The sequence below is a fragment of the Equus przewalskii genome, chromosome 14 (genome assembly GCF_037783145.1).
Source record: "Equus przewalskii isolate Varuska chromosome 14, EquPr2, whole genome shotgun sequence".
Classification (NCBI taxonomy): Eukaryota; Metazoa; Chordata; class Mammalia; order Perissodactyla; family Equidae; genus Equus; species Equus przewalskii.
Genome location: NC_091844.1, coordinates 13076698 through 13104659, shown reverse-complemented (window position 1 = coordinate 13104659; position 27962 = coordinate 13076698). Strand labels below are relative to the sequence as shown.

General features: G+C 42.3%; 1 long non-coding RNA gene and 1 other non-coding gene across 2 annotated transcripts in view; one reads left to right on the top strand and one right to left on the bottom strand.

Moving 5' to 3' along the window:
* LOC139075695 (uncharacterized) overlaps positions 1-27962 on the top strand; it is a 318375-nt gene that overhangs the window by 111727 nt on the left and 178686 nt on the right. The window contains exon 3 of the long non-coding RNA XR_011526354.1: positions 25742-25832. This is a non-coding gene — a long non-coding RNA (uncharacterized lncRNA). The remainder of the gene's footprint in view (positions 1-25741; positions 25833-27962) is intronic.
* LOC103567702 (uncharacterized) lies at positions 436-6740 on the bottom strand. Its single transcript, XR_011526352.1, has 3 exons — positions 6151-6740; positions 2678-2722; positions 436-1129 (listed from the first exon to the last, which is right to left on the bottom strand). It is a non-coding gene; the product is annotated as an uncharacterized protein (transcript).

Here is a 27962-nt window from a genome sequence, read left to right as displayed (position 1 = left end):
GCCCATGTTTTGATCGGGTTGTTTGTTTTTTTCTTGTTGAGCCGTGTGAGTTCTTTGTATATTATGGAGATTAACCCTTTGTCGGATAAGTGGCTTGTAAATATTTTTTCCCAATTAGTGGGCTGTTTTCTTGTTTCAATCCTGTTTTCCCTTGCCTTGAAGAAGCTCTTTAGTCTGATGAAGTCCCATTTGTTTATTCTTTCTATTGTTTCCCTCAACTGAGGAGTTATAGTGTCTGAAAAGATTCTTTTGAAACTGATGTCAAAGAGTGTACTGCCTATATTCTCTTTAAGAGCACTTATTAAAGGGACTCAAAAAGGCAAGATAGGATTTTGCTTTTGTGCCTAATTAGGTTAAATCACATTCAAATATTAGACTGAATTAAGTGATCAATAACACTACTTTCTCAAATAGATTGCTCTGATTTTCCCTTCATTTCACAACATAAGTTTTATTAGCAATAATCATATATTTATATATTCTAGATACTTGACTCTTATCAGATATTTGATTTATAAATATCTTCTCCCATTGTGTAGATTGTATTTTCATTTTCTTGAATAATCATAAATTTAGCTTTTGGTGAAATCTTGGTTTTACACAAATCTATAGATACAGTCAAATTAAATTTGTTACTTGGTCTTTTGAAAAAACTTCTCTTTAAATTGAGATATAATAGTATTCTTTATAAGAATTTATTTTATTGTATTAAAACATACTCCAATTATCAGATCAATATTTCTAATGGAATGTGGGCTGTACAAGAAAGAGTAAAGCCTAACTCATGATGCGACCGTTACTTTGGTTTCTGTCGCTTTATTCAGGTCACCGTGGAGGGTGCATCAGGGCCACGCTGTCAGGCTGCATTCTTTCTTATTTCTCCCAAGAAGTCATAGGTCTGCTCTGAAACGTCAAAGGGGTCATGGAGCCCATCTGGGGACAGCAGAGCGTGGAGGGCGCCCCCGTTCTCTCGGGTTTCTGTGAGGAAGTCAGCGATCACCTTCCAGCGGGCAGCCTCAGCCTCTCCTTCCGCCCACCTGAACGGGGGCAGGAGTGTCGACTGGAGGAGAGGGAGCGCGCAGTCGTGGTAGACCAGGACGAGCGCAGCCTTCAGGAGCTCTTTGTCTCTCTGGGGACACCAGAACCACAAGCAACTATGAAAGGATCTGCATCGTCATATTTTCAGTGCTAAATTTATGAACTCTGTTAACTAGAAGACATCTAATGGGAGGGACAGAGGGACCAGCAGTGCCTGGCAGGTGATGGCTCTGAACCAGCTGCTCAGTCAGGAAACAGCGCTCTGTGCAGCGGAAGCAGCAAGAGTCACCGCGGAGCAGAGGCGAGCACTTCTCCCCAAGAGTCCGGGAGCGGCTCCTTGAGACCTGGGCGTCTCCTAAGCTCCACGAGGCTGTTCCACACATCCCATCAAGGAAAGCGGGGGATGAAACCTAATTCTGGGGACAAGGATGTGGCTCCAGGTAAATATGACTAAAGCACAATGTGAAGTCAGCTGTGTCCACTTAATTCGGTTACAGCGCATCAGAGACATTGTCGAGTTGTCAGAAGAGAAGGGGAGCAAGCGTTCCACACGAGACCCAGAGAAAGGAGACCCAAGGAGCAGTGTGGTCAGACCCTCCCCAGATAACACGAGGCCTGCCGTATCAGCACAGTCAGTGACCCCCAACACCGACAGGCCGGGTGGGAACCTCAGAGCGCACAGCAGCCGACGGTGGAGATGTCTGTGCGCAGCAGGGTCTGCACACATATGTCACCTCTCCCAGCACAGCACGTGTGTAGGGGGCAATTTCTACAGGCCTGAGGCCCAGCACCTTGGCCACTGCTGTGCTAGAATTGCATCAAATCTGCCAATTTTAGCAAAGTGTAGATGGTACTGGTCATATGGAAACTCAAAGAAAGACACAATGTGAATTTTTTTCACTGTTTAGGGTTTTTGGTTGGTTTGTTCTCCCACGTTCCTGGTAGATAATTAACCCTTTAGAAGTCCAGAAACCATGGACCGTGGTCAACTGTGGCCCACTGCCTCTTTTTATAACTCAAGTTTTATAGAAACACAGGCCTGCTCAGACATTTACGTAGTCAGTAGCTGCTGTGTATCACAATGGCAGAGTTGAGCAGCTGTGACAGAGGCCGCAGGGCCTACAGAGCCAAGAATATTTACTATCTTATTTACTGAACAAGTCTGTTGAGTCCTGGGTTGGAGCGTGAAGCCCCCACTCACTGACTAAGGCAAGTTCTGGTTGGTAACGACCGCACCTCTGTGGCGATGTAAGCACCAGCCGTGAACCTTTTCAGTGTGTGACACAGCTTACAATTTTCTCCCTTCTCCTTACCGGATATGGACTTGAGAGCTAGAGGAGCTTTTTAAAAACAAGAGAAATTTCATAGCCAACTGGGAGACTTTGGTTTAGAAACTTTCCCTCAATTCAATAAAACTCAGTGGTCTGAAATGACTGTCTCGATGACGTGTTTCTTTTCACATTAGAAATTGATCACCCGTACCCTTCTTGGAAAGCGTCTCTGCAACCACAGTGACACAGTTGACCTGATTCAGAGGGATGTGACTCTGGCTACTTTAGCTGAAGCAGAGGCATTATTAGAAGGTGCAAGCAAACAGTGAGCACAGCAAACACTGAGTGCAGCTGGAAAATCAGATTACCTTCTCTGATCTCTTCAATGTGCTTTCTTTCTCAGCCCACGAACTCTAAAAAGAAAACAGAAATATGATAGTAAGCCGAGTATTCACAAGTCTTCGTCACACTTCTGCAAGGTCACTGTAATGAAACTCATGAACAGGGCTAAAAACATGGGACAGAACCTACACACGTAAGAAGTGGGTCTGTGGCACCTGTTCCAACAACCCAGAACCAGACTGACTGGGCCGTGAAAGATACCTCAGGGGCCCACGATTCTTACAAGTCAAAATTAATTTAAGAACAGAATCAGTGAAACACTAACACATCCATGAAAACACAGCACCTGAACAATAAAATACTAGTGAGCTTTTAAGGTGAGACACTAACGAAAAAGAAAACTGCCAAATACCATACTTCTCTACAATTCTGTCTGCCATGATGATGACAACAGTCGGGGTGAATAAATTGAAGGACAGCTTTGCAAGTAAATACTCTCAATCTATCCAAAGGGCTTCGCAAAGCTTCTCTGAAGAAATAAGAAACCCAGAGTTCCATTAACCCCACGGCAGTGTGAACTGAAGGCACTCAGTGCCGGTTCTGGGCAGACTGTGAGCGTGGGGCAGTGTGCAGTCTCCCGGCTGCTCCTTCCAGGGCAGGGCCTCGGTTTCATGTCTGTCTGCAGGTTTCCTCCTGTTGGGGCCTGATTTCATGGGTCACACAAAAGCATCAGCACTTTTCAGTATGGAGGCCCTGGGGTGAACATGACATCTGGCACCAAGAAAGAGATGCTCCATGAAATAAAAGAGAAGTTTCCACCAAGAGACCACAGGCTGTGCACTCACGTACCGCATCTTGGAATGGTCTGTTATTACTGAGAAGGAACTATCTTACGGGACTGTGGTTCTCCACCCTATTGACGGCTGTGCCTGTGGGTCCCGGCGAGTGTGAAGAGGACCCTGAGAGAGCCAGAGTGTCTTACTAAACAGGCCAGGTGCCATCATTAACATTAAAACCCCAACAACAAACTGAACCTAGCTAACTTCACACTGCGAGGCTCACACACTTCACAATGTGAACTTCAAAAGGTACCTGGCTTAACAGGAATATCATGAGACAATTTTAGACTTATGTCTGGTGAAATCTGCCTACTGTTTGTCAGTTAAGCATCAAGGTCCCACCGCACTTGCACTGAGCCCCAGCCAGCTGTAGAGTGTTTCACTTATGGTAACTCAGTGGGGAACAGCAAAAGTGGGGGAGTCACCACTACGCACCAAGATCCCCTTCTCCCTTCCTTCCGGAGCAAACAGAAGACCAGACCTCCCAGCTCCCCTGAAGTTAAGTGGGGCCACGTGACTGGTTCCGCCCAATGAAATCTGAGCAGAAGCGCCAGTGCTGCCTCGGGGCAAGGGCAGTGGAGAGTCCAAGGACGATGCTCCATTCTCTCTTTTCCTGGAGGGTGACTGGCAACAGAGGAAGCCGCTCCTTCCAGATGATGCCATAAGGAAGTGAAACCTCCACTGGCCTGCACCCTCGGGTGACTATGGAGCAGGGTCTCCCATTGATCCATCTGGAAGGTACCATGAGTGAGAAATACACCTGTGCAGCTACCACCACACAGCCTGGCTTATCCTTAGTGACACAGGACGCCACGAGGAGAAGGCTCAAGGGTGCAGGAGCAAACCACTCTTTTTATTTCTATCATTTATTATACAAATAATCCATGGTGGAAAAACTAACGAAATACAGATCAACAAAATAACCCGTGATCCAGAGGTAATCGTTGCTAACTTCCTAGGGTTTATTCTTCCAGACCTTTCCACAGTCAGATGTACAAATATAAATATATATGTTTAAATATTATTATTACACCTCAAAATTTTTTTCACTTCATAATATCCATGAACAACTTTACCCACAAGCCTTTTCTAGAAGAGCCTGTGGCATATCTGGATGCACCCAGAGCTGACCTGCAGTGACAGCCTTGGCCCGGCCACTGCTGAGCTCCACAGCCAGCCAGGTCACTGCACTTCTCTGAGCCATCTGCTCATCAGGAAATGCAGAATTCAGGCTAGATTAGTCTTAAGGTTCGTCCTGACAACAAAGTCCAGATTCCATGAATGTTCCACTTCTAGAGAAATGCTCCAGAGCCTGGCACAGTGCCTTAGCCATCGTGGGCTCTCATGACATATTTATTGAATGAATCACTGAACGTATGTTTTGTATAATGAATAAATGTTGTGATACTAATGATTATATAAAGGAAGACTGAGAAATTCTGTATTATCTAGCAATAGTGCCAAATGAATTTGTCTGAAATTATGGGTAATCGGATGCCATGAATATTTTCTTGTTTTTCTACTGAAGATTTCATCATTACTGATGACACCCCTACCCTAGCCAAACCAGCACATGAAATCAGTTTAGAAGTCTAACAGAAACCTCTGCAGATGATTGCTTCCTCCTTCCATGTCTCTGTCAGGCTCAAATGACCTCCCTCCTTATCAACAGGGGCCACCTCCTAACACAGCTCACCTCTCTCCTGCATGGGTGCTTTTCGACCTCTCTGTGCTGCCAGGAGTTTTCCTGAAGCAAAAACTTTCACGGGTTGCCCCCTACCTCCCACACTCCTCACCTTCAGCTGAGGCTCAGATGGACCTTGCCCACCGACAGACGACACCAAACGTGCCAGCTGGATCATCCGCTCCTCTCAAGAGCGCTCTCTAATTCTTCCTGCCTCAGAATGTCTGCTCGTGCTCATCCTCCCACCTGTAATGTCTTCCCCTCCCCTCTCAGCAGGTCAAAACCCGACTGGGCCCTCAACCTGTCATCAGGTCCAGCTCGCTGAGGACCTCTTCAGTGAATCAGACTCCTGAGCCTCACTGCCACCTTCTTCAAACCTCCAAGGACCTGGATTATGCTCCCCTGGGGCATTTGTCATCTTATCTGAGTATTTGCCTCACAGGCATACGGGTCTTCTAATGTTTGTTGCCCTTGATATATTAAGCTGAACTTTATGAAACTGTCATTTTTGAAGGTCAAAACAACAGATGAAAATTAAAGGTTTTATATGGTTCAACCTAATATTTGGCTATTTCACAGACAGAATATATCAAATTAAATTAAAAATTATATACATGCCCTGACTCTCCCCTGAAAATTCAGTTCATTTATGTAACAAACTATTTTGGATTTTTGCTCTTAGGACACAGTCAGTGGCCATCTGAAGTCAGGGAACAAACGACAGCCAAGAGGTCACAATAGTGTATGTAGCACATACGCCATCTACTTATTGGGTCAGGAAGGCGGCCCTGGGGAAGCAACATTCATACTAAGAAAGGAAGGATGAGACCAAGTTAGCTAGACAATGGACAAGGATTGGGAGACATCATCCAAATAGGAAAAGAACAACGTAGAGCAGGTGTCAGAACGCAGTAATGTGGTGAGTGTAACTGCTTTCAGAGCCCGTCAGGTTTCCATCATGATGCAGCCTACCCACCCTGAGAGCGTCCCTCACATCAGGCTGCTCCCAGAGCCTGGGGAAGGTGGCCAGCACAGGATTACTCATTAAATCTGAAATACAAAGAACAAAAAGGGTTTTATACAAAATTTATCCTGTCTATTTTACTGCAGTAGGCATAAAAACATCAAATTACTGTGCCACATGATTTGTTGATAACACACTCTATAACCTTAACCTCTGGGAGAGCTCAAAGCTGTCCCCTCCACCTCACCTGCCCCTACAACATCCACACCCCAGGGAGCTCTGAAGTGAGTATTGGCCCAAGTAGACAGGACTTCTAGGGTGGGAGTGAAGTGGCTCTGACAGAATAAGACTAGAAAACTTTGTTCTTCTTTCTATGTTTTTTTCAACCTCTCTTTCCTCCTCATGACTGTGGTGTGGTAAAAGGAATCTTCCAGTTAGGAGGCCCCCCTGCTCATGGAAGACAGAGCAGGAACCAGGAAGGCAGTGGAAAGGCGGCGCAGGGTAGGCTGCTCCAGTCTGACTCCCATCCACCAGTGCTCAGGGAAGGACCCCAGACTGGTGTCTGGGCATCAATGGATGTTGGAGAAGGAAACTGGAGGGAAGCATGAGTTCAGACTGTTCGTGGTTCTGGGTAGAATGTGGGAGGGGGTGGCAGACTTGGACTGAATTCTGACTTTGCTACTTCCTAGCTATGAGACTTTGGGTTAATTAATTATTTTCCTTGTGCTTTAGTTTCCTCATTTGTAGAATGCAGATAGTAATAGCTGCCTTTCAAAAGGTTACTAAAAGGATTAAAATGAGGTAAATGTGAGAGGGGTGGGACCAAGATGGCGGAGTGAGAGGTCTTCTTTGTCTCTCCCCTGTCAAATCTACAACTAATTGGACATTCACCGATTAACAAAGGCTATCCAGATAGCATCTCAAGACGCCTAAAAGTCTTGTGCTACTACACATCGGAAGGCGGACGGACTTCCCCCCGGGAGGAGGTGGAAATAGGTGAAAACTCTCTGACCCCCGACCCCCGACCCCTGGACAGCCTAGTTCCTGCAGGAGGCTCTCTTCCAGCGGAGTCCCCCATAGCATCACCACACACCAAGGGCAGGAGTGTGCACTCACCAGTGGAGCGACGGTGGAAACAGGTGACAACACTCCTACCCAAGCCCCCCGCGATCACATCTAAGCCCAGAGGGAATTCCCCAGGGTCCCACACCCACCAGCAGGGAAGGCCTCTGCCTGCCATTAGCAGGGAGGCCCTGCCCAGAAGCCAGAACAAAGAGAAGTTCCTGGCGGGCCCAGCACAGCACCAGACCGCTCACGGTCTCTGGTGTGCGGCTCGGTGCAGGGGGCACCCAGACATCCCGTAGATGTGCTTGGGGACACGGTTGGGGCTCCAGTGCCTGGCTCTGTGGTGTGGGGGAAGGCTCCAGGGTCCCGCATCTCCCCAGCAGGGAAAGTCTCTGCTCACCATTAGCAGGGAGGCCACCCCCAGAAGCCAGGACAAAGGGAAGCTCCCGGTGGGCAGATCCCCCAGGGAAGCTCCAGACTACAAGCTGCCGCTGGGCTCACGGTCTCCAGTGCACGGGTCACTGCAGGGGGTGCCCGGACTTCCCATGGATGCACTTGGGGACTGGGTGGAGCTCCAACACCCAGCTCTGTGGCCCGGGGGGTTGCACCAGGGTCCTGCACCCCCCCAGCAGGGAGGGCCTCTGCTCACCATTGGCAGGGAGGCTCCGCCCAGCAGTCGGAACACCAGTAAGCTCCCTAGAGCAGAATTCCCCACAAGGCAGCAGCTTACAAGCCACGGCCAGGCCCACAGACTCTGGCCATGTCCCAGACGAGGCAAGGGGCTTCCAGAGATCCTGTGAGAGTGAAGTGGGGCAGAGTAGAGCTCCGGTGAAACGGCTACGTAGCCCAGGGGGGAACTCCAGGTTCTTACAGCAGCCTCAGCGAAAGCCTCTGCACAGCACTAGTGGAGAGGTCCCGACTGGCAATCGCAAGGCGGGAAGGCCCTGGGGCAAAAGTAGCACAGCTAGGTGAGCTAACGACAGACTGCAGAAGATAGCCACAGCTCTGCTGGGACCTATAGTGGACAAGTGTGTTCTGGTGGGCTCTGTTAGGGACAAATCGGAGATTATAGGTGATCCTGCTCCTAGCTGATGGGTAAGCCCACAACACCACTGCAGACCACAAGGAGGGTGCGCATCTAGGTGGGCTGCAGCAGTAGGTACCAGCAGCCTGAGGTCCCCCTTGCAATTGCCCCCACAACCAATGAGGAACACCACAGGACCACTGTGACTACAAGGAGGGGTCCAGGCCCAGTCAGTAACAGCGGACAGGGTTCCTGGTTGGGGCAGTCTAAACAGCTGCCCCCACACACACACACCAGTCGCAACAAGTGGAAGCAGTGACTAAACTCTATCTCTATGTGGAGGCACAAATCCGCGCCATTAAGCAGTATGGAAAAATATATTAAATCTCCAGAACAGAAGGAAAATGATAAGCACCCAGAAAACAATCCCAAAGACAATGAAATCTATACCCTAAATGACGAAGATTTCAAACCTGCCATTATGAAAAAACTCAACGACCTAAAAGAGAATTCAGATAGACAACTTAATGAGTTCAGGAGCTATGTCACAAAAGAGCTTGACACTATAAAGAAGAACCAATTCGAAATATTGGAGATGAAGAACACAATGGAGGAGATTAAGAAAAATCTGGACTCTCTGAACAGTAGAGTCGATAATATGGAGGACAGAATTAGCAATTTGGAGGATAGGAATATAGAAATGCTGCAGGCAGAGGAGGAGAGAGAATTAAGATTAAAAAGAAATGAAGAAACTCTCCGAGAATTATCCGACTGAATTAGGAGATGCAAGATAAGGATTATAGGTATACCAGAAGGAGAAGAGAAGGAGAAGGGGGCAGAAGGCTTGTTCAAAGAAATAATAGCTGAGAACTTTCCAAACTTGGGAAGAGAGATGGAACTTCACGTGACAGAAGCCAATAGATCTCCAAACTTTATTAATGAAAGAAGACCAACCCTAAGACATATAGTAGTGAAACTAGCAAAAGTCAATGACAAAGAGGAAATACTAAGGGCAGCCAAGCAGAAGAAAATAACTTACAAAGGCATCCCATAAGGCTGTCAGCAGATTTCTCAGGAGAGACCTTACAGGCTATAAGAGATTGGAATGAAATATTCAAAACTCTGAAGGACAAAAACCTGCAGCCAAGAATACTCTACCCAGCAAAAATATCCTTCAAATATGAAGGAGAAATAAAAACTTTCCCAGACAAACAAAAGTTAAGGGAGTTCATCACCACAAAACCTCCTCTTCAAGAATTGTCCAGGAAGAAACTCATTCCTGAAAAATCAAAAAAAAGGAAAGGGGTTACAAAATGCAGAACAAAGAAGATAAGCAGAAGGTCAATAACACAAAGTAACAGCTCTCCATGAGGACAAAATGCAAAAGAACGGGAAAACAAGTGATAAAATTGCAACAGTAGGCCCCCACGTTTCAATAATCACACTAAACATGAATGGATTGAACTCTCCAATCAAAAGGCACAGAGTGGCAAGATGGATCAAAGAACAAGATCCAACAATATGCTGCCTCCAGGAAACACACCTCAGCCCCAAAGACAAACACAGACTCAAAGTGAAGGGATGGAAGACAATACTCCAAGCTAATAATGAACAAAAGAAAGCAGGTGTTGCCACACTTATATCAGACAAAGTAGACTTCAAAGCAAAACAGATAAAGAAAGACAAAGAGGGGCAGTATATAATGATAAAAGGGATGCTCCACTAAGATGACATAACACTTATAAATATATACGCACCTAACACAAGAGCACCAAAATTTGTAAAGAAACTATTAACAAAACTAAAAGGAGACATCAACAGCAATAAAATAATAGTAGGGGACCTCAACACCCCATTAACACCAATGGACAGATCACCCAGACAGAAAATCAACAAGGAAATTATAGAATTAAATGAAAAATTAGATCAGATGGACCTAATAGATATATATAGGACTCTTCATCCAAAAACAGAAGGTTACACATTCTTCTCAAGTGTGCATGGAACATTCTCAAGGATAGACCATATCTTGGGAAACAAAGCAAGCATCAATAAGTTCAAGAGGGTTGAAATAATATCAAGCATCTTTTCTGATCACAATGCTATGAAACTAGAAATCAACTGCAAGAATAAAGTTGGGAAAGGGCCAAAAATGTGGAGACTAAACAACACGCTACTGAACAAACAATGGATTATTGAAGAAATTAAAGAAGAAATCAAATATTATCGGGAGACAAATGAAAATGAAAACACACCATACCAAATGATTTGAGATGCAGCAAAGGCAGTCCTAAGAGGGAAATTCATTGCAATACAGGCTCACCTCAATAAGCAAGAAAAATCTCACATAAACAACTTCAAATGACACCTAATGGAATTAGAAAAAGAAGAAACAGAGCCCAAAGTCAGTAGAAGGAGGGAAATAAATGATATTGAAACAATATCAGAAATAAGCAGAAATAAATGATATTGAAACAAAAAAGACAGTAGAAAGGATCAATGAAACAAAGAGTTGGTTCTTCGAAAAAATTAACAAAATCAACAAACACTTAGCCAGACTCACTAAAAAAAAAGAGAGAAATCTCAAATAAATAAAATTAGAAACGAGAGAGGAGAAATCACAACAGATACTGAAGAAATACAAAGGATCATAAGAGAATACTATGAAAAACTATATGCCAACAACTTGAACAACCTAGAAGAAATGGATAAATTTCTAGACTCATACAACCTACCCAAACTGAATCAGGAAGAAATAGAGAATCTGAATAGACCAATCACAAGTAAAGAAATAGAAACAGTAATCAAAAACCTCCCCAAAAATAAGAGTCCAGGACCAGACGGCTTCTCTGGAGAATTCCACCAAACATCCAAAGAAGATTTAAAACCTATCCTTCTCAAACTATTCCAGAAAATAGAGGAAGATGGAGCACTCCCTAATACATTCTATGAAGCCAACATTACCCTAATCCCCAAACCTGACAAGGACAACACAAAGAAGGAAAACTACAGGCCAATATCACTGATGAACATAGATGCAAAAATCCTCAACAAAATTTTGGCAAACCAAAAACAGCAATATATCAAAAAGATTATACACCATGATCAAGTGAGATTTATACCAGGGACACAGGGATGGTTCAACATCCGCAAGTCAATCAATGTGATTCACTACATTAACAATATGAGAAACAAAAACCACATGATCATCTCAATAGATGCAGAGAAAGCATTCGACAAGATCTAACATCCATTTATGATAAAAACCCTCAATAAAATAGGTATAGAAGGAAAGTACCTCAACATAATAAAGGCCATATATGACAAGCCCACAGCCAACATAATACTCAACGGACAAAAACTGAAACCCATCCCTCTCAGAACAGGAACAAGACAAGGGTGCCCACTTTCACCACTCTTATTCAACATTGTAGTGGAGGTTTTTCCCAGAGCAATTCGGCAGGAAAAAGAAATAAAAGGAATCCAAATAGGCAACGAAGAAGTAAAACTCTCGCTGTTTGCAGACGACATGATCTTATATATAGAAAACCCCAAAGAATCCATAGAAAAACTATTAGAAACAATCAACAACTACAGCAAAGTTACAGGGTATAAAATCAACATACATAAATCAGTAGCATTTCTATATGCTAACAATGAACTAACAGAAAAAGATCTCAAGAACTCAATCCCATTCACAATCGCAACAAAAAGAATAAAATACCTTGGGATAAATTTAACCAAGGAAGTGAAAGATCTATACAACGAAAACTACAAGACCTTCTTGAAAGAAATTGACGACGACATAAAGAGATGGAAAGACATTCCATGCACATGGATTGGAAGAATAAACATAGTTAAAATGTCCATACTACCTAAATCAATCTACAGATTCGACACTATCCCAATCAGAATTCCAATGTCATTCTTTACAGAAATTGAACAAAGAATCCAAAAATTCATATGGGGCAAGAAAAGATCCCGAATTGCTAAAGCAATCCTGAGAAAGAAGAACAAAGCTGGAGGCATCACAATCCCTGACTTCAAAACATACTACAAAGCCACAGTAATCAAAACAGCATCGTACTGGTACAAAAACAGATGCACAGATCAATGGAACAGAATTGAAAGCCCAGAAATAAAACCACACATCTATGGACAGCTAATCTTTGACAAAGGAGCTGAGGGCCTACAATGGAGGAAAGAAAGTCTCTTCAACAAATGGTGCTGGGAAAACTAGACAGCGACATGTAAAAGAATGAAAATCGACCATTCTTTTTCACCATTTACCAAAATAAATTCAAAATGGATCAAAGACCTAAAGATTAGGCCTGAAAAAATAAGTCTTCTAGAAGAGAATATTGGCAGCACACTCTTTGACATCAGCTTCAAAAGAATCTTTTCAGACACCATAACCCCTCACATGAGGGAAACAATAGAAAGAATAAACAAATGGGACTTCATCAGACTAAAGAGCTTCTTCAAGGCAAGGGAAAACAGGATTGAAATGAAAAAAACAGCCCACTAATTGGGAAAAAATATTCACAAGTTATTTATCTGACAAAGGGTTAATCTCCATAATATACAAAGAACTCACACAACTCAACAATAAAAAATCAAATAACCCAATTACAAAATGGGCAGGGGACGTGAACAGACATTTCTCCAAAGAAGATATTTGGATGGCCAATAGACACATGAAAAGATGCTCATCATCACTAATCATCAGGAAAATGCAAATCAAAACTACACTAAGATATCACCTTACACCTGTTACAATGGCAAAAATATCCAAAACCAAGAGTGACAAATGTTGGAGAGGCTGTGGAGAAAAGGGAACACTTATACACTGTTGGTGGGAATGCAAACTGGTACAGCCACTATGGAAAACAGTATGGAGATTCCTCAAAAAGTTAAGAATAGAAATACCTTATGACCCAGCCATCCCACTACTGGGTATCTATCCTAAGAACCTGAAATCAGCAATTCCAGAAGATCCATGCAACCCTATCTTCATTGCAGCATTATTCACAATAGCCAAGTCATGGAACCAACCTAAGTGCCCAACAACTGATGATTCGATAAAGAAGTTGTGGTATATATATACAACGGAATACTACTCAGCCATAAAAAAGGACAAAGTCGTCCCATTCACAACAACATGGATAGACCTTGAGAGTATTATGTTGAGTGAAATAAGCCAGACAGAGAAAGATGAACTCTGTATGACTCCATTCATAGGTGGTAGTTAACATATGCACAAAGAGAACTGATCAGTGGTTGCCAGGGGAAAGGGGGGTGGGGGGAGGGTGCTAGGGGTGAAGTGGTGTACCTACAACATGACTAATAATAATGTACAACTGTAATTTCACAAGGATGTTATCTTTTATAACCTTAATTTAAAAAATGAGGTAAATGTGGAGTGCTTAATGCAATGGCTGGTACCCAGTAAGGGCTCAAAAACAGGAAAAAAAATGTCAATATTGAAGTTGTTAGTATCAGTTTAAAATAGATTGTCATAACTTTCAGATGTTATATGTAATCCCCACACTAACTACAAGAAAAAAATCTACAGAATATACACAAAAGGAAATGAAAGGGGAATCTAAATGTGTCACCATTAAAAATCAATTAAACACAAAGGAAGGCAGTAAGGGAGGAAATGAGAGAAAAGAAATCTACAAGACAGAAAACAAATTTTAAAAATGGCAATAGTAAGTCCTTCCCTATCAGTAATTACCTTAAATAGAAATGGAATAAACTCTTAAATCAAAAGACACAGATTAGCAGAATGGATGATAAGATCCAACTATATTCTACCTACAAGACACTCACTTTAGCTCTAAGGACACTCACAGGTTGAAAATGAAAGGATAGACAAAGATATTCCATTAAAATAGTAAACAAAAGAGAACAGAGGTGGCTATAATATCAGACAAAATAGACTTTAAGCCAAAAAACTGTTACAAGAGACAAAGAATGCTATTATATATTGATAAAAGAGTCAATTCACCAAAAAGACATAACAACTATAAATATATATTTACCAAACATTAGAGCTCCTAAATGCGTGAAGCAAACATTGACAAAATTGAAGAGATAAACACATGAATCTACAATAATAGTAGGAGACATCAATATCCCACTTTCAATAAAGGATAGAACAACCAGACAGAAGATCAATAAGGAAATAGAGGCCATGAACAACACTGTAGACCAACTGTAATTAACAGACACATACAGAACACTCTGCCCAACCATAACAGAACACACATTTTTCTCAAGGGCACATGGAACATTCTCCAGGATAGACCATCTTAGGCCACAAAACAATTCTTAATAAATTTAAAAGGCTGAAATCATACAAAATATCTTTTCTAATCACAAGGGAATGAAACTAGAAATCAATAGCAGAAGGAAAACTGGAAAAACTGGAAAATTAAACACCACACTCTTAAACAACCAATGGATCAAAGAAGAAATCACAAGGTAAATTAGAATATACTGAGAGATGAATGAAAAAGAAAATGCAACATATCAAAATGGTGGGACAGAGTGAAAGCAGGATTAAGGGGGAAATGTATACCTACAAATATTTACATTAAAAAAATAAGGAAGATCCCAAATCAGTAACCTAGCTTAACAACTTAAGGAACTAGAAAAAGAAGAACAAACTAAACCCAAAGCTAGCAGAAGGAAGGAAACAATAAACATCAGTGCAGAGATAAATAAAATAGATGCTAGAAAAGCAATAGAAAAATTCAATTAAACCAAAACTTCTTTCTTTGAAAAGATGACCGAATTGACAATCTTTAGCTAGATGTACTAAAAAATGAGAAGACTCAAATTACTAAAATCAGAACTGAGAATGTTCTGGATATTACTGGGAATATGTTGAACACAAGAGTCAACCTGAGAAGACGCCCCTGTATGGCATCTGCTGTGACAGTCCCTGCCCTCAAAGAGCTTATGATTCAGTGACAGAAAATGGAATAAATAGAGAGTTGGCAAACTTTCTCTGCAAAGGGCCAGACAGTAAATATTTTCAGCTTTGTGAGCCATATGGTCTCTGTTACAACTATTTAGCTCTGCTGTTGGAGCACAAAAAAAGTCACAGACAACACATGATTGAATGGGCAGAGCTGTGTTCCAATAAAACTTTATTAACGAAAACAAGTGGTGAGCCGGATTTGGCCCATGGGCTTTAGTTTGCCAACCCCTGGAACCCATGATAGTTTATACGTGTGTTTTCTATCTCTCTTTTTTTTTTTTGATCGTAAATTTTTTTTTTTACTGCGTTCATAATAGTTTACATCAACGTGAGATTTCAGTTGTACATTATTTCTTGACTGTCAACACATAAGATCTCCCCTTCACTCCCAGTGGCTCCTCCACCCTGCTTTGCCTGGTATCCACTGAACTGTTTTCTTTGTCCCAGTACTTGTTGATATTCCACATATGAGTGAAATCATCTGGTGTTTGTCTTTCTCAGACTGGCTTACTTCACTTAGCATAATTCCCTCTAGGTCCTTCCACGTTATTGCAAATGGGATGAATTTGTGTTTTCTTCTGGCTGAGTAGTATTCCATTGTATATATATATACCACATCTTCTTTATCCAATCATCAGTCGATGGGCACTTGGGTTGCTTCCTTGTCTTGGCTATTGTAAATAGTGCTGCAATGAACGTAGGGGTACATATGTTACTTAGGATTGTTGATTTCAAATTCTTTGGGTAGACACCCGGTAGTGGGAGAGCTGGTTCATATTGTAGGTCTATTTTTAGTTTTTTGAGGAATCTCCGTACTGTTTTCCATAGAGGTTGCACCAGTTTGCATTCCTACCAGCAGTGTATGAGGGTTGCCTTCTCCCAACACCTTCTCTAACATTTGTTATTTTTAGACTTAGTGGTTACAGTCATTTTAACAGGCGTAAGGTGGTATCTTAGAGTAGTTTTGATTTGCACTTCCCTGATGATTAGTGATGTTGAGCATCTTTTCATGTGTTTATTGGCCACCTGTATATCTTCTTTGGAAAAATGTCTGTTCACCTCCTCTGCCCACTTTTTGAGTGGGTTGTTTGCTTTTTTATCGTTCATTTGTGTGAGTTCCTTATATATTATGGAGATTAACTCCTTGTCAGATATATGATTTGCAAATATTTTCACCCAATTGGTGGGTTGTCTCTTTGTTTTGATCCTAGTTTCTTCTGCCTTGCAAAAGAAATTCCCACTTGTTTATTTTTTCTTTTGTTTCCCTTGTCTGAGAGGACATGGTATTTGAAAAGAACCTGTTCAGTTCAATCTCAAAGAGTGTACTACTAATATTATCTTCCAGGAGTTTTATAGTTTCAGGATGCATGTTCAAGTCTTTGATCCATTTTGAGTTTATTTTTATGTATGGTGTGAGATAATGGTCTACCTTCATTCTTTTGTATGTGGCTGTCCAGTTTTCCCAACACCATTTTTTGAAGAGACTATCTTTTCTCCATTGTATGTTCTTGGCTCTTTTGTCAAAGATTAGCTGTCCGTAGATGTGTGGTTTTATTTCTGGGCTTTCAGTTCTATTCCATTGATCTGTGTGCCTGTTTTCACACCAGTACCATGCCGTTTTGGTCACTATGGCTTTGTAGCACATTTTGAAGTCAGGGATTGTGATCCCTCCAGCTTTGTTCTTTTTTCTCAGGAATGCCTTAGCAATTCGGGGTCTTTGATTGCCCCATATGAATTTTAGTATTCTTTGTTCTTTTTCCATGAAGAACGTCATTGGGATTCTGATAAAGATTGCATTGAATCTGTAGAATGCTTTGGGAAGTATGGAGATTTTAACTATGTTTATTCTTCCAGTCCATGAGCAAGGAATCTCTTTCCATCTCTTTAAGTCATTATCAATTTCTCTCAGTAATGTCTTATAGTTTTCATTGTATAAGTCCTTCACCTACTTGGTTAAATTTATTCCTAGGTACTGTATTTTGTCAGTTGCAATTGCAAATGGAATTATATTTTTGAGTTCTCTTTCTGTAAGTTTGTTATTGGAGTATAGAAAAGCAACTGATTTTTGTAAGTTGACTCTGTACCCTGCAACTTTACTGTAGTTGCTAATTATTTCTATTAGTTTTCCAATGGATTTTTGGAGGTTTTCTATATATAAGATCATGTAATCTGCAAACAGTGAGAGTTTCACTTCTTCACTCCCTATTTGGATTTCTTTTATTCCTTTTCTTGCCTAATTGCTCTGGCCAAAACCTCCAGTACTATGTTGAATAAGAGTGGTGATAGTGGACATCCTTGTCTGGTGCCTGTTCTCAGGGGGATGGCACTCAGTTTTTCCCCATTGAGTATGATGTTGGCTGTGGGTTTGTCATATATGGCCTTTATTATGTTGAGGTAATTTCCTTCTATCCCCGTTTTGTTCAGAGTTTTTATCATAAATAGCTGTTGGATCTTGTCTAATGCCTTCTCTCCATCTATTGAGATGGTCATGTGATTTTTTTCCCTCAATTTGTAGATGTGGTGTATCATGTTAATTGATTTGCAGATGTTGAGTCATCCCTGTGTCCCTGGTATGAATCCCACTTGATCGTGATGTATGATCCTTTTGATGTATTGCTGAATTCAGGTTGCCAAAATTTTGTTGAGAATTTTTGCGTCTATGTTCATCAGCAATATTGGCCTGTAGTTTTCCTTTTTGTGTTGTCCTTGTCAGCCTTTGGTATCAGAGTGATGTTGGCCTCGTAGAATGTGTTAGGAAGTGTTCCATCCTCCCTAATTTTTTGGAGTAGCTTGAAAAGGATAGGCATTAAATCCTCTCTGAAAGTTTGGTAGAATTCCCCAGGAAAGCCATCTGGTCCTGAGGTTTTATTATTTGGGATGCTTTTGATTGCTGTTTCAATCTCTTTCTTTGTGATTAGTCTGTTCAGATTGTCTACTTCTTCTTGACTTAACTTTGGAAGGTTGTAAGAGTCTAAGAATTTATCCATTTCCTCTAAGTTATCAATTTTGTTGGCATATAGTTGTTCATAGTATTCTCTTATATTCCTTTGTATTTCTGTGGAGTCTGCTGTTATTTCTCCTCTTTCATTTCTGATTTTGTTTATGTGAGCTTTCTCTCCTTTTTTCTTTGAAAGATTGGCTAGGGGTTTGTCTGTTTTGTTTATCTTCTCAAAGAACCAGCTCTTTGTTTCATTGATCCTTTCTACTTCCTTTTTTGTTTCAATAGCATTTATTTCTGCTCTGATTTTCATTCTCTCTCTCTTTCTGCTGACTTTGGGCTTTGTTTGTTCCTCCTTTTCTAATTCAGTTAGGTGTAATTTGAGATTGCTTATCTGGGATGTTTCTTGTTTGTTAAGGTGAGCTTGTATTGCAAAGAGCTCTTAATAGAGCTTTTGCTGCATCCCATTCGAGTTGGTGTGGCATATTATCATTTTCATTTGTCTCCAGATTTTTTTTATTTCTTCTTTAACTTCTTCAATGATCCATTGCTTGTTCAATAGCATATTGTTTAGTCTCCACATCTTTGTCCCTTTCTCAGTTTTTTTCTTGTAATTAATTTCTAGCTTTATAGCATTATCGTCAGAGAAGACACTTTTATTATTTTTATTTTTTTAAATTTATAGAGGCTTGCCTTGTGTCCCAACATATGGCCTATCCTTGAGAATGTTCCATTCACACTTGAGAAGAATGTGTATTATGCTGTTTTGGGGTGAAGTGTTCAATATATGTCCAATAAGTACAACTGGTTTAGCTTTTCATTTAATTCCACTGTTTCCTTGTTGATTTTCTGTCTGGATGATCTGTCCAATGATGAGAGTGGAGTGTTGAGGTCCCCTGCTATTATTGTGTTAATATTACTATCTTCTTTTAGGTTTGTTAATAGTTGCTTTATGAACTTTGGTGCTCCTTTGTTGGGTGCATATTTATAAGCGTTATTTCTTCTTGATGTAGTGTCCCTTTGATCATTATATATTGCCCCTCTTTGTCTCTCTTTACCTGCCTTATCTTGAAGTCCACTTTGTCTGATATAAGTATTGTGACACCTGCTTTCTTTTGTTTGCCATTAGCTTGGACTATCATCTTCCACCCCTTCACTCTGAGCCTGTATTTGTCATTGGAGCTGAGATGTGTTTCCTGGAGGCAACAAATTGTTGGATCTTGTTCTTTAATCCATCTTGCTACTCTGTGTCTTTTTATGGGAGAGTTCAATCCATTTACATTGAGGGTGATTATTGATGTATGAGGGCTTAATGCTGTCACTATATCTCTTATTTTCTGGTTTTCCTGCATTTCCTTTGTTCCTTGTCCTGTGTGTTTTGGTCTACCAATTGAATTATGCAGTTTTTTATGATGTGTTTCTTTGTTTTCTCCTTATTTATTTTTTGTGTCTCTGTTCTGCTTTTTAGCTTAGTGGCTACCCTGAAGTTTGTATTCAGAATCTCATGCACGACATAGTCCATTTTCTGATAGCCTCTTATTTCCTTAGCCTAAACTGATTCAGTCCCTTTCCTCCTCCCCTCCTAAGTTATTGTTCTCATATCTTATTCCAACTTGTGTTGTGAATTTGTGGTTAAAGTGACAGGATTGTCTTTGTTTTTGGTGTTTTCCTTCCCTTTATCCTAATGCTATAGTTGAATATTTGCTATCCTATTCTGATTCTATTTGTCTCCTTACTCTGTGTTTTGTGACCCTTTTTTTCTTTTTTCAGGTATGAGGGCATTCTTGAGGATTTCTTCTAGGGGAGGTCTCGTGGCTACAAAGTCCCTTAGCTTTTGTCTGGGAAAGATTTAATTTCTCCCTCATATCTGAAGGATACTTTTGCTGGATAGAGTATTCTTGGCTGAAGATTTTTATCTTTTAAAGTTTTGGATACGTCATTCCATTCTCTCCTATCTTGTAAGGTTTCTGCAGAGAAATCTGCTGAAAGTCCGATAGGGGTTCCTTTGCAGGTTATTTTCTTCTGCCTTGCTGCCCTGAGCATTCTTTCTTTGTCATTCATTTTTGCCAGTTTTACCACTACATGCCTTGCAGTAGGTCTTTTTACATTGACAAATCTAGGAGATCTGAAAGCTTCCTCCACACACATTTCCCTCTCATTCTCTAGATTTGGGACGTTCTCTGCTATTATTTCTTTGAGCACACTTTCTGCTCCATTCTCCTCTTCACCTTCTTGAATACCTATAATTCTTATGTTGCATTTCCTCATTGAGTGGGATATTTCTCAGAGACTTTCTTCATTTCTTTTTACTCTTAGTTCTCTCTCCTCCTCTGTCTGGAGCATTTCAACATGTCTATCTTCGATTATGCTGATTTGCTCCTCTATGATGTCCACAGGAGCATTCAAGGAATCTGTATTTTGTTTTATCTCTTCCATTGTGACTTTCATCTCTAATATTTCCAATTGGTTCTTCTTTATAGTTTCATTCTCGTTTGTGAAGTAGCTCCTGAACTCATTGAATTGTTTCTCTATATGCTCTTTTACCTCATTGAGTTTTTTGACGATGACTATTTTTAATTCATTGCCATTTAGTTTTCATATTTCTGTGTCCTCAGGACTGAGTTCTGGGTGCTTATTGTTCTCTCTCTGGTCTGCAGATTTGATGAACTGTCTGATGTTGGAAGGTCAGGTCTTTCTCATTCTGATATTATTCACTTGCAGTTACAGCCTATCACCACTGGGTGATGGTTGAGAGCTGTGTATTAAGAGCCCTCCGCCTCCAGCCGGGATGGCACAGCATGGGTCAGGGTAGGGGCACTTTCTCCTGAGTGCAGTCCCGGGTTTCTCTATCAGCTCTTGCTATCTGGTCTTCTGGGGTCTTGGCTTGATGAGGTCACCCCACATGAAAGCTTTCACCCCTTTAGAGGGCTTTCCCCTGGAAAGGCCCTAGGGAGTCCTGGGTGATCCCATGGATGTTCAACCCCTCCCCCACTCCTTCCTTCACAGATCCTCCCACGGCAGTGACCACAGTCTTTAGGGGAGGGAGCAAAGATCTCTCTTACATCGTTCCAGCTCCTCCAAGGGGAGCCCCAGCCTCTCTGCCCTCTGTCATGTGCCTGCTATTACTCTCCGAGGATTTTTGTGCTTTTAGAGTATTTTCTGTTGAAATATTGTTCCTGCTTTTTGTTGTATGTTGGAGGTAAGAGAGTCCTGGGCAAGCTCACTCTGCCATGACGCTGATGTCCTATACTTGTGTTTTCTGAAGAATAAAAATAGTACTGTGTACTTGAGTCAACATTTTGTACTGTGCTTGCTAACAAATTATCTTTGATAGTACTAGCCTTCTGGGTGAAAGAAAACACCTTCTACTGTATTTATAGCATTTCTGGATATTGCACATCTACTTAAATATTTTTCTCTATGACTTCTCTTGTTTTAACGTTTTTTAAAATTATAATAATCATACATATATATACCCTCTTGGTAAAAAATTCAAAGACTATACAGAAACCTAAAGTGCCCCTTGATGCTCTTTCTGTCTCCCCCAATCACTGTTGCCACCCGCAGGGAAACCACTGATCTCATTTTTGTTTGTTTCCTTCTGACATTTTTTAATGCTTTTATATATATAAGAACCCTAAAGGAAATATATGATTTCTTCTTTTTAGAAATAATTAAATCATATCATATGGTACATACTCTATTATAATTAACTTTTTCACTCAATAGGTCTTGGAAATTGTTACACATCAGAACATATACAGCAACCTCATTTCTTCCATTTAGGACAGAATCCTTCATAGGTTGGATATGCTGCATTTCATTTAGCTATTCCAATAGTGCAGGACATTGAGATTGTTTGTGTTTTTTGCCTTTACAAATAACGCTTCAGTGGACATCCTTGTCCGAGCACACAGTGCTTTGTACCTGTGTGGAGGGTTTCTTTAGGTGACACCATGAAGAGGAATTACTTGCTGTTAGGGTGGGTGCATTTACAATGTTAATAGACAGTGCTGAGTCACCTGCCAAGTGATGTATGTTATTTTAAGTTCCCACTAGAAGTATCATTATCTATACACCCATTGCCTGGTGCTTTAACACTCAAGAAATGAACACCTTAAAAAAATTCTCATTTATGTATGTTTTTAAACCTTCAGGGCATCATGGCTTCCTATGGCCTGGTCTGAATGTCCCTCTTCTGAGAAATGGAGCTGTGCAGACCATTGCCCAAAGAAGCAAAGAAGAGCAGGAGAAGGTGGAGGCTGAGATGGTCCAGCAGAGAGAGGAGTGGGACCGGAAGAGGAAGATGAAGCTTAAACGGGAGCGAGGATGGAGCGGAAACACGAGGGGAGGTGTCAGTCTCGGCACCCAGACCCTGCTCCCAGTGGAGGTATCAGAGTCTTGGTTCTGTTACCTTTGTGACAGAGAGAGCACTTGTAGTTCTGGGATTCCTTATTACAATTTTATTTACTTGTCTGTTTAAATTGCCTTTTTCCAAAAAAGGATTTGAACATCATTGAAATAACTCCACATTATTATCCAACTGTATTTGATGGAACACTAGAGGCCCATAACCAAGAAGATTCCACAAACGAGCTGCACAGCCCTGGGTTCTGGCGTCTTTATTGTGCCACTTCTCAGAGCCATCAATGTGGTGGGGGCATCAAGGATCTGGACAGGCCCCGACAGGACGCAGTTTCCCAAACACAGTTGGTCCTGTGGGCCCGAGGAGCAGCAGAGCTGGGGAGAGCTGCTTCTGTAACAGAAGACAACCCGATGGGATGGTTGTCACCAAGCCTCATGAAAGCACACAGGAAATAAAAACTGATAAAATTTATCAGGCCAAATTAGAAAACAAAGCCCTCCCCCTGCCCTGAGTCTGTAAAGAAGTAAAAATCCTCTGAAAATTGATTCCTGTCGATGAGTCGGAGATGAGGAGTCAGACCAGAGTTTGGCTGCTTCCTTCAGTTTGGCTTAAGGAGGAGAGGAGAGGCTGGGATGGAGAGGCTTAGGCAGGATGCTTAGAACTGAGCAAAGTGCTTCCCTTGAGAGGATGAAGACACGGGAAGGAGAGAAAAAACCCTACAAACTCAGTCAGTCCGTAATGAGGGCCCAAATCCAGAGTGTAGATAAGTGGATTAACTCTGACAGAAGAAACAGCAGACTGCAGGTTCAGGGGAGCCCGGAGTGTTGGTGGTGGAGATGCGTGTGGGGCAGGGTGTGTGAGTGTATCTGTCTGGTGACCTCATTTAGTCTGTGAGGAGGAGATGGGGTCATCTGCTGAAAGTAGGGTGGGGGCACTGATGAGCACAGCCACCAGAATATTGATGAAAAGGTGGGGTATCTGGGACTGGCTCCAGAATTATCCAGGGGAGTGAGAAGTGGACAGAGTTTAGAGTAAAGAAGATTGGCCATGAGGTGATAATTGTTGAACCTGGCTAATGGGTACAAGCTTTCACTCAGCAGTTCTATTTTTGGATATGATTGAAATTTTCTACAGCAAAAAGTTGATAAAAATAGAAGCACACACAGAGTGTTTGAAATGGCTGCTATGGTGAGTGGGGACAGAGCTAACTAAAGGGACCTGAAAGGCCAGCAGGCAGCAGGGAGGACATGACTGACTTGGAGACCATGAGTTTCTAGTGGCCCAAGTGTGTACTATGCTTTGACTTCTCTCCAGCAGCACCCAGCAGGCCAGGTGTGGCCAGACAGCTGCTTGGATTCGGGCCTCGATAGTGCGGTGGAGGGAGAAGAGGGTGAGGGAGTTGAGGACACTCACCAGATCTGGTGGAGGTGATGGACTGTGGTGTCCTGGCCGAGCGGGAGAGGCTGTGAGGACCAGAGGGAGTGAGAGGGAAGGGGAGGACAGTGGGCAAGAGTCTGGAGGTGCTGGGGAGCTCCAAGAACCCTTGTCTTGGGAGTGGACGAGTGAGCAAACTGGAGGGTTAGGAGTATGCAGTCAGGGAGATGGTGGCCGAGGTGATGAGTTTAGTGGTGGAGCCGTCTCTGGGGATGATGGAGGACCAGGGTGTGGCCTTGGGAGTGGCACCAAAAGATCTGAGATTCTTCTCACTTAAAAGTAGGTGATGGTGCCTGTGTTGAAAAGCGCTTTCAGGCACTAACTGTGCAGACACATTTATCTGTATGCCTGTTTCTTCTCTCCCTCCAGAAACATATGACGATTTTGATACCAGGGTTCTTGAGGTAGGCATGCTAATTAAATACCCAGTTAAGCCTTAGGGGAAGCTGGGTGGGCGGTGGGGATGGAGCAAGAGGAACAGCCAGGAAAAGCTTTGGTGCATGACTTTTCTGAGACACAGAGCTGATCTGATTAAGTAAATAATGGAACTGGAATTTCAGTCACTTGATAGTGGCTCTCCTGACTGCTGCCCTTCTTGGGGGCTACCTGTTGAGGTCTCATGACATGGTGACTTCGGAGGTATTGTCGGTAACGGAATTTGGAGATGACCTTTAAATTTCCTCCTTCCTGAAGCTAAGATAGCATTAGGAATCTGTCCTAGAATTATAAACAGCTGCATGTGGGACTGAATTCAGGGAGCTGAGCCTGAGAGGAGCCATGGGACGGGGGTAGGAAGCTTGGAGTGGCCGTGAATGCCCAGCTCTTGATGGGAAGTGACCTGCTGGGCTGTTTGCAGGCACCTGAAACTGAAGCCTGTCCCCGGTGAGTTTCAGCCGCTCTTTCCGGGGTGTTCCCTACAGTGGTCAACGTCCCTATGAGCTCGTGCTGCACACGTGGTGTTAATACCACATGGAATGATCATTTACTGAGTTTGTGAATGAATATGTATATTGTTTCTTCAATGTCAGTTGCATTATAGAATTTAAATTGCTTACAAGTATTTTATGTCTTTGGTCCCAGTTTATACCTTTTGGAAGTTAATCTCTTTGAGCAATTCTTGTGTATGTGGTGATTTCCTGTAAGATTATCCACAGGCATAGACAGGAGCTCCCTTTTCGTTTAACCACATTTTTTGGAAAAGCGGCTGCCAGGTAAGCAGTTAACAGCTTCATAGTTCCTGCCCTTTAAATATGCCAAAAAATGCAGATTTTCCTGTAGTTCATAATAAGCAATGTCCCAATTTTCTACTCTCAGCTGAGCCTAATCCTTATCACAGAGATCCAGTCCTATGCTGATTCTGTCTATATACTGCATTTCATCATTTGTAAGATGCACGTGTTTTCATATTTTAACATCTCTGACATTGGGTATGTCTTATAGTCAATCAGTTAGAAACCATGTCAAAGTATAATCACCTTTTTTTATTGTCATTCATTCATGAAAATAGGGCGTGCTGAGTTGTACAGTTTCAGTTTCCTTTAAAAGTTTCCTCAATTGAAACTTCTAACAATGCTGTGAAATAGGAAGAGAAAGTCTTATTTCCATTTTGCTCCTGAAGAAACCGTCCCGACAGAGGTTTCCTTGGGGAAAGTTTGCAGTTTGTGCTCGTAGACTTGGAGGACGATGGACGATTCACCATGTGTGCGTGTGTGTAAGGTCGTCACTCCAGTTCCTACTTCAGAATTTTATTCAGGTGTAATATTCATGAGACACTTTGTCTTTTAGGTCAGAAATGTTTTCCATATGACGGCAAAAGAGGGAAGAAAGAAATCAATCCGCGTCCTGGTCGCTGTGGGGAACGGCAGAGGAGCTGCAGGTGAACTCGGTGCTGGTGGTGGTGGCAGAGGACAGGTGTGGCCGGGCTGCACTGTGGGGTCGCCGGGTTCAGGCTGCGGCCAGACTTTTCCTCCTGGTTAAATCTGTATGTGGTCCAGGCTCACAGTCTTGCGTAAGCCCGTGAGATCCCTTAGAGGGACAAGAAAGACTAGATCTTCCTACACCTGCCCTTTCCGGTGAGGACAACGGATATTTAAAAAGGCTCAAGATACCATTGTATTATAATTAATAGGAAAAATTAGGGGGGAAAACATTAGGTAGTCAACAATAGGGACATAGTTACAGAGAGAGTATAGCCACAAATTGTAATGTTCTGTGGCCACTAAAGAATTAGGGAAAATCACTTACAAAATAATGCTAAATAAAGAAGAAACTTCACATAAGACTGTATAATATACTCCCAGTTTTTGTTTTTTAAAGAAAGTATGTGTAAATGCAAGAAAAAAAACTGGAAAGATATGCAACGAAAAGGTTAATAAAGTTTACTCTAATTAGTAGGTTTGCCAGTCATTTAAACTTTCTTCCTCATACTTTTCTGTAAAGTTTCCATAGTGAACATCTGTTTTTGAAACATATACATGAATGTGTAAGGGAAGAAAACTGGAAAACTGTCCATTTAACCCATAAAGACACTTTCCAAACTAGTAATGTGTCTAGATAGTATTTGCCAAAGGAAGCCACTGTGGGTGGGTCCAGGGGGAGGAAGGGCGGTCTGGGGGAAGCAAAAGCAAGACCAGGAGAGGGCATGTTTGAGGCTGCCCGTCCCACAATATCCAAGGAGAATAGGATGCAAATGAAACTGAAAATTTCACGCTGACTCAAGATGGGAGGAACGAGAGTCGTGTCAGAGCGTCATCTGCAAAGCCTTAGACTATAAGGGTTTAATCCTGAGACCAATTCACAACCAAAAAAGAGAAAACAGAGAAAGACCAGATCAAGATCTCTTTTAAGAGAATGATTAAAATTTCAAAACACGAGAAACTCTTGGCAATTCAACTAAGCCTTTGATTTCTTCCTTCCGACGAGGGTCAACAAAGCGCCTCTGTCAGCATCACGGTGCTGGCTCCCCAGACTGTGATGAGTGGTTTTGTTGAAAAAAATGAGACTTCCCTCGATCAACGCTTGATTGCAAATTTTGTGAAACACACGACAAACTTCCTATCATTTCTTAATTTGTACTTTAAGTTTCGAGGATAAAGCTCCAATCAAACCTTTTGCTCCTAATTTACAATGAAGTTTTTTATTTAAATTCTGTTTTACATGAACTCACTAAAAGTGGCTCTTTTCTGGAATGATTATCTGGGGATAACAAAGGACCTCCTGGAGACGACGCTGAGACTCAATTTAGTCATGGGGTCCCCAAGATGGAGGGTAAGGAAAATGTCAACTAGTTAAACCTCTGCCTGAGGCTGGAAGCTTTGCCTTCATGGCTCCGAGCCAGAGGTCAGCCAGCCCTGCCCGTCCGCCTCCACGGCTGGGGGCTGACCAGTTTCTGAGGCTCGTGATCTAGGGCCCCAGCTCTGGAACATCATGGATTCTTTGAGTGAAGGGATGAAGGAGCACTTCATGCCAGGAGCTGACTCTCAGGATTCCTCACTGAGTGTCCCCTTCCTCTTATTTCCTCTCCTCTCAACCCGGGCATCTCATCCCCAGGATGTGGCACTCAGTACTTGTCACCACACTTCCTGTCACTCTGCAGTCTTATCCCATTTCTCCCCTATGGAGTGGCCCAAGGAAATTCTAAACCCAGCTTATTATCCGCATCACTAACTGGAACAGAACACACAGCCCACTGCCCAGAACATCTCTGATCAGCTTCACAGAGTGAGAGGACACTTCTGCACCTGGTTTCTTGTGGCTTGAGGACTTTCTAATTGAGCACAGACCCCTTTGTCTTGTAGGAAAAAGAAGGGACCCCAGGCTGGTACATGGCGAGTTTCCAGAGAGGGTGGAGCCATCTGAGGCCTCTGGTAGCTGGGGAGGGTGGGAGACCAAGTACCAGGCTCTCTGAGTGCAGTGGCCGAGCACACACAGCTGTATCTGAACTGCCACTTGATGCCACCTCTAGAGATTCAGTCTAAGCCCAGGATTCCTCAGAAAGAAAGCTGGA